The sequence below is a fragment of the Glycine soja genome, chromosome 1 (genome assembly GCF_004193775.1).
Source record: "Glycine soja cultivar W05 chromosome 1, ASM419377v2, whole genome shotgun sequence".
Lineage (NCBI taxonomy): Eukaryota > Viridiplantae > Streptophyta > Magnoliopsida > Fabales > Fabaceae > Glycine > Glycine soja.
The window spans coordinates 39,741,185-39,748,896 of NC_041002.1; the positions used below are offsets into that span (position 1 = coordinate 39,741,185).

The 7,712-nt window shown below is 37.8% G+C and overlaps 1 pseudogene across 1 annotated transcript; it reads left to right on the forward strand.

Moving 5' to 3' along the window:
* The first annotated feature begins 483 nt into the window (after positions 1-483).
* Positions 484-2,809, forward strand: LOC114415760 (annotated as a pseudogene). The gene is made up of 3 exons (XR_003667411.1): positions 484-1,258; positions 1,345-1,498; positions 2,084-2,809. The product of XR_003667411.1 is annotated as a clathrin light chain 2-like (transcript).
* The last annotated feature ends 4,903 nt before the right edge of the window (positions 2,810-7,712 follow it).

A 7,712-nucleotide genomic window follows, 5' to 3' on the forward strand; every position in this document is an offset into this window, starting at 1 on the left:
TTGGCTCTCAAGTAGGCAGCGGAGCTTGCTATTCACCTATCCTTTTCAACTGTCCTCCTTCATGAGTTAGATTGCCAATGCCTTGTGCAAGCTTGGAGAAATACAAGTTCTGGTCATATGAGCTATTTTGCTAGTTTAGTGTTAGGAGTGTAAAGGCTTTGTGGGATCCTCTCACCCGCAGACCCTTTCTTTTGTTCAAAGGGATGTGAACAAAGTAGCTAATAGTTTGGCTTCTTTAGCTTCCCTTTTTGAGGATAGAGTTTGGATTGAGGAAGTTTCCCCTCAAATTCTTTCCCTTGTAAATGATGACTTAGGACCTCTAGCCATTTTCAGTTAATGAATATCGTTTACTTCAAAAAGAAAATGAATTGACAATATCCATCCTTTGATGATTGAAGGAGATACAAGAAGGAAAAATTATTATTATAAGTAGATTTTATATTATTTTCCTTTTCTTTATTGAAGTGAAAGAAAAGAAAAGGAGAGTATTTATGCACACCCACAATTTTTTTTCATCTTCTTTTATTTTTGTTTTCTTTAGTACCAAATAATCCACAAAATCATCTTACTCTTCATTCATTTTTTTTCCTATTGGTTTCCCTAACTTTTTTTTCTTCTAGTTTTCTTTCTCATTAAACAACCTACAAAATTATCCAGATTTTCAATCTCTTTTGTCTTTTCTTTTGATTTCTTTCAATTCCAAAATCAAACATACCATCAAGGTATTTTTCAGGTTGTGTGAGTGGTGGGATAGTGAAGCAGAAGGTGTCCTACAATGGTTATTATTAGATAATTTTACTCCACACACTAACCCAGTCAACGAACACAAGTCAAAACAGCGTCGCATCCAAATACACTCGACCGCATCTCCGAACCCCCCCCTTAAAATACGCGATTCGAATTCCCCACGCCACCTCTCCTCGCCGGAACATCGTTGGAGAATAAATACGCCATGTCATCATCCTTCAGAATGTCTGGCCAGCCTTTCGAAGATGGCGGCGCTTTGGCCGGCTACTCCCTCTCCAACTTCGACGCGGTCAAGGACTCCGCCGGTGACTCCTCCCCGATTATCGGTGGCGCGCCGTACAATGCCGGTGGAGACTTCGTCTCCGCCTCCGATCTACTCCGTCGCCGCGTTCTCGCCGGAGCAGAATGGGAAGGGTGTGGATGGTGGTTTCGGTGCCTCAGATGGCCCGATCTTGCCGCCTCCGACGGATATGGTTGCGAAGGAAGGGTTTGCTTTGAGAGAATGGAGAATGTAAGAGCGTGTTGATTACTATTCACTCATTTGCTTTTGAATTTGTCATTATGATAATGATGATGGTGGTGATGATGATGATGCAGGCAAAACGCGATTCAATTGGAGGAAAAGGAGAAGAAGGAGAAGGAGATGCGGTCGCAGATCATAGAGGAAGCTGAAGAGTACAAAATTGAGTTCTACAGAAAGCGTGAGGTTAATGCTGAGAAAAACAAGGCTTCTAACAGGGAAAGAGAGAAGGTAAATTTTTTTGTTGCATATTTGGTCTGTGTTGCTTTTTATTTTTTTTCCTTGGGAAATTTGATTAGGTTGAAATTCACTTCTTTGATTGAGTCCTCTGAGAATTTCAATGGCATTCTGTGTGATAATTGAAAAGGAAATCCTAGTTTTGCCTCTATCAATATTAGTAAATGTACACTATACACAAGAGGTGAAGAAATTTTAGGCTTGCTTTAAGGGAAAAGGACCACAAATTGTTCAAGTGTGAGAGAAATAAGTGAAGATAAACCATATTAATGTGAACATGTGTGTGTGTTTTCTCAGATTAAAGAATTAGTATCTTGCTATTTATTCATATTCTCAGATTTTCAGCTGTATCAATTGTCTATTGTATTATCTACTACGCTGGTGATGTGTGTGTGTTTTCTTTTCTTTTCTTCCCCCCTAATAAATGGAACATTTATCTTCAACTTCTTTCCCTCTTTATTCAAATATTTCAGGTGGTAATTTGATCAACTGGCTCCACTATATATACCTGAAACCAATATTACGATTATGTAAAACAACAAATATATTTGAATTTTCATTTTGTGAACTGTATGGCAGCTATTTTTGGCAAGCCGGGAGAAGTTCCATGCTGAAGCTGACAAAAATTACTGGAAGACAATCGGTGAACTCATTCCGCACGAAGTGCCTGCGATAGAGAAGAGAGGGAAAAAGGACAAAGTGAAGAAGCCTTCTATTGCTGTAATCCAGGGCCCAAAACCAGGGAAGCCAACTGATCTTTCAAGAATGCGCCATATATTATTGAAGCTCAAACATAATCTCCCTTCACATATGAAGCCCAAGCCTCCACCATCAGAAACCAAAAAGGATGCCAAAACTGGACCTCTTGATGGAGCTAGCACAAGTTCTAATCCTCCCAAGGTTGTGCCTGTGGCAATTCCTGAGGCTGTTGCTGCAGCTTGAGGTTGATGCTATTTGATAAATCTGCATGTGGAAATCAGTATGTCAAATTGTAATGGGTTAATTTTTTTATTTTTTATCGATAAATATTAATTTGTTAGTCTTGTTAGAAATGTCAGCGGGGAGATTCGAACCCACGACCTTTTCCCCCACCCTTCTCCAACTACTAGGTCGATCATATATCTCCATAATGGGTTAAAAAGTCTGTGTCTTAGTGTAATTACATGTAGAAATTACTTGTATTGGTTTTTGTTGCTTAGTATATTGGTATATTCTCCTTAGAACTTAGTTTAGACTGCGATCTGTGGCCTATCTATATTGTCATTGCAGTAGATAGTTGTTAATTGGCTTTGCTTTGTCCTTGAACTTAGCTTACTCTTGTGATATATTGTGATAATCAAGACTACATCTCTTCTATTCTAAAAGCAAAATTTCAGGAAGTCTCGTCCAATAATTTTAAGCTAGTGAGCTTAAATTTTGGTGGGTATACCTAAATCAAATGATGATACCTTCAATTAGTGAAGTTAAAATGGGTCATTCTCCGTGTGCCAACCCGGCCCAATACAGATTTGGCCAGATTGGGTTAAAAAATGTCTTTTCCAGTAACAGCAAAAATGGTCAAATCCACTTATGACTAGACCCATTGAGTTGAACCTATGGTGGACTGGATTGAAAGTTGCTCACTTAAAAAAGAAACCTTTCCTCAATTTCTCACAAATGTTAAGTCCCTCATTTTCATAATTCACTGTACTTGATTCAATAAATGCATGCAATCTACAAGTTTAGTTTGTTTTATGATATTCAAATAATTCATTTAGATTTATCATTTTTTTAAATGTTTTTTTTGTTATTTTTTAAATTTAATTGGATCAACCCGTTTAACCCACTAATCTGTGTTAGGCCGGCCAACATTTTATGAACTCACTAACAAGTGAGCTGAGTTGAATTGACCCACCTATTAAGTGAGTCAAGTTAGATTAAGTTTCGGGTGTTGCTAGGTGTATCCAGCAACATTGTTGGTGCACCCAACACTTTTAAAAATGCCAATTTTGCCCCTCTATTTTTTTCTTTAAATTGGCAGCGCTTTCGGTTTTCTTTTACGTTTCAAGGTTTGTTTCTTTCATTCTTCTCCGGTTTCTACCGTTCGTGGTGGTTTCTGTCATTCGTGGTGGTTTTTTCAAGTGTTGAGAGAGTTAGTGGTTCGGTGAAGGTGAAACTCTTATCGGGTGGTGTGTTTTTTCGGTGGAGGTATACATTTTATGACTTTTGTGGTTGTAAGATGTAACATACGGAAGAAGTTCTTCCTTAAGTTTTTTATGGAAGAACTTCTTCCGTAAGTGTAAAAAGCTGCTTACGGAAGAAGGTCTTCCGTAAAAAGCATACGGAAGAACTTCTTCCGTAAGCTTTTTACGAAAGACCTTCTTCCGTAACTGCAAAATGCTTCTTACGGAAGAAGGTCTTCTATAAAAAGCTTACGGAAGAATTTCTTCCGTAAGAAGCATTTTACACTTACAGAAGAAGGTCTTCCCTAAGAAGCTTGCGGAAGAACTTCTTCCATAAGAAGCTTACGGAAGAACTTCTTCCGTAAGAAGCTTGCGGAAGAACTTCTTCTGTAAGCTTCTTAGTTTAATTTTTTTTTAGTTTTAGTTTTAAATTTTTTTAGTTTTTGTTTTAGATTTGTGAAAAAATTAATATTTATAAATATTATATATTTGAAGTATAATAATTTGTATTTTTGGATAATTGGTTTAATTAGGTATAATAATTTAGCCTAAATATTAAATAATTTAGGTATAATAATTGTATTTTGTTGTAGTAGTAAAATGTTTAATTAGTTGTTAGTTATAGTTGTATATATTTTAGTTGTTTATTAGGGTGAAAAATTTGTATTTGTTTGAAGTATTTTTTTGTGAAATTAGATGTTTAGTAAAATTTATTATTATTGTGTTTTTGTAGTACGTATTGGATAATTTGTTGTAGAAATTTAAAATTAGTTAGTTATTACAAATTTAATATATGATAAGTGAAAATTGAAATTATTTAGGTCCAAAATTTGTATTTAGTTTAAGTAAATTATTTAGTTATAAATTTTGAATTTGGTTGTATTAGTTGATAATATGTATGTAGTTATTATTTAGTCTATTTTTAGTTTTGCTAATATGGTGTCGCAACCTACCCTTCGGCGGGAGGGCGACGCGGGGCTCACGGGTGCGTCTTTCAAGAAAGAAAAATGCGTGGAATCGCCACCAACGTTGATTCGAGGAAAACGTCAGAAAAACCGGAAAGGTGTGGTCTACAAACTTTAATCGTGAAAGGTTCGGGAATTGTTTTTACGCACGAGGAAGGTATTAGCACCCCACGCATCCATCACAAAGGATGACAACCTTTAATCAAGTGTGCAAATATGACTTCAGAATGTTTTATTTTCCCTTTTTTATGTCTTTTTGTGTTTTTATGCTTTTTGTGTTTTTTTTGTATTTTTTATCTTTTTGTGGTCGACAAGGGTGTTTCCCTCGCTCTTACGTATTCCTCAATTGTGATGAGGAAATCAGACCAACGTAATTCTTTCAGAACTGAACGTTGATTAAGTTGTTTTTATCTTTTTACGCAAAATATATTTTGACCGAACAAAAGTCGTTTAAGGCATTGGACCATTAAATGATCTTTTGATTCTTTTGAAAGGAGAGAAGCATTAAGACATTGAACCATTAATGATCTCTTGGTTTTGAAAGGAGAGAAACGTTAAGGCGTTGGACCATTAACGATCTCTTGGGGTGGTCGATAAAAGTGGGGCTTTTGCTTCTACGTATCCTCAATTGCGATGAGAAAATCAGACCTACGTAGTTCTTGCAAAAGCGGTAAAGTTACATGTTGATTTTATGCTTTTGAACAGTCCATGTTAACCGATAAAAGCAAAGAGGACCGTTTAAGGCGTTGGACCTTAAAACGGTCTTTAGTGATTTTTGCGGACAAAGCTTGATTTGTGAGTTGATTTTATCTTTAGTTTCACTTTGGTTATTAGTCAATTCATTCAAGGAAACTTCCAAAGAAAAACGTTCGATTGATTTTTTTTATTATTTTATTCAAAGATATTTTGATTATTTTATTATTATTTTTTCAAGATATTTTGATTTTGTTATTATTTTGCTTTTTTTGGTTTAACCGAGGTTACAGCGTGAACGATCAGTTAGATTTTGCTTTAACAGTGATTAAACGAGCTTACAACACAATTGATCGGTTGAAATTCATTTTATCATTTATTAGATGAGAAAACGGCTTAAATAAACAGTTAAAAGCTCGTTAAAGCGGAAGAAAAAAAAACTGAAAGTACGCGAAATGGAAGTGAAAGTACACAAAACAAGTAGGGAGCACTAAGGGTGCATAGAATGAATTGAAAGATTCGATTTCGGGAACTTACCGGTTGAAGACCGAAGAACGATGAAGAACGAACGAAGAACGGTGAAGAACGATAAAGAATTTCCACATAATCGCTTACGGAAACATCTCGGAAGCGTTACGGAAGCACCTTGGCTTGGATTTTCTTCACGAAAACACATTTTTTCACCCAAAACAGCCGAAATGCATAGCCAAGGGGTCCAAAATATTTTGAAACAGTCCCCTCCCCTCCCCTATTTATAGGGGAAAAAGGAGATGCTTGCCGCCCAGAGGCTTCTTGAGGAAGATTTCTAAGCGCACCCTAATTATTAAGTTCACCCCCCTTTTCGTACTTTATGGAAAAGTTAGGGAAGTGTTTCAGATTTGATTTTCATCTTTTTTTCTCTTCCCTTTCAGCTATGTTAAGTGAAATATGCTTACCTAAGGTTTTTGGAAATTTTACGGAAGCATTACGGAAGCCTCGAAAACCATTTTTCAACAACGTGGAGGAGCTTTCTGCCCAATTGCTTCCTCCTTAAGCAACCCAACTTCCAAAATGTTCCGGAAGGGCCTAGATTCGAATTGCTATTTACACCCATATCTTGATAAGTTCACCCCCACATTTTTGTGTTTTTGGCCGTTTTCTTTCCGAAATGTCACGAAACTTTACGGATTCCACCGCGATGAGTGTTAAGCCTTCCAAAGAGATCAACAATGGTCATCGGATGAAATTAGAGTGTAACAGTTTATTTACACACACCCCACTTTGCTAAATACACTCTCATTTTCGTGTTTTTGACTGGTTTCATCTCGAAACATCTCTGAACTTTAGGATTTCTACAACGATGGATGTTAAACATTTTGAGGTGGTCAAACGAAGGTCGCATGCCGACAAGCAATGGTCCCCGGACGAAATTAGGGTATGACAGTTGCCCCTCTTTACTTATCTTTTATTGGAGATAAAAGGGAAGTAAAGATAAGACACTAGCGCAAATCCAAGCAGTTAAAGCCGTGAAGGCATGAAGATATTGAAATTCCTTTTTTCTTTTTTTTAAAAAAAACGTACAAACAAAGGATGTCGAGTCCTACGAAGCACAGGGGAAAATGATATTGAAGTTTTTGAGAAGACATTGTCGTCTTCGAAATGTGTGCGGATTACCGTATAGGGCGTCTCCGCATGCTACCTGACTTCTCACAGGTCGGGGTAGCAGAACTGTATGTGTACGGATAACCACTTGGGGTATTTCCGCATGCCACCTAACTTCACGGGTCAGGATTAACAGAAGTGTGTTTGTACGGATAACCACTTGGGGTATTTCCGCCTGCCACCTGACTTCACGGGTCGAGATTAACAGAAGTTGGTTTGTATGGATAACCACTTGGGTATCTCCGCATGTCATCGGACTCGCCGTCTCTGGATGACAAAGGTGCAGAAGACGACGTTAGTCTCTGAGTGTCAATGGGCTCGCTTGCCCCTGGTTGACAAAGGGTGCAGATGACGATGTTAGTCTCGGCATGCTACCGGACTCTGAGTATGACAGATAGCAAAAGAGTGTTTATACAAATAACCACTTGGGTATCTTCGCCTGCCACCTGACTTCTCGGGTCAGGATTAACAGAAATCGTTTTGTACGGATAACCACTTGGGTATCTCCGTCTGCCACCTGACTTCTCGGGCCAGGATTAACAGAAATTGTTTTGTACGGATAACCACTTGGGTATCTCCGCCTGCCACCTGACTTCTCGGGTCAGGATAGCGAAAGGTGGGGCGGTCGACAAAAGCGAGGCTTTTGCTCATACGTATCCTCAATTTGTGATGAGGAACTCATACCTACGTAGTTCTTGAGAAAGCGGTGTGAGACTAAAATAGTATCTACCGGAAGATGCTGACATC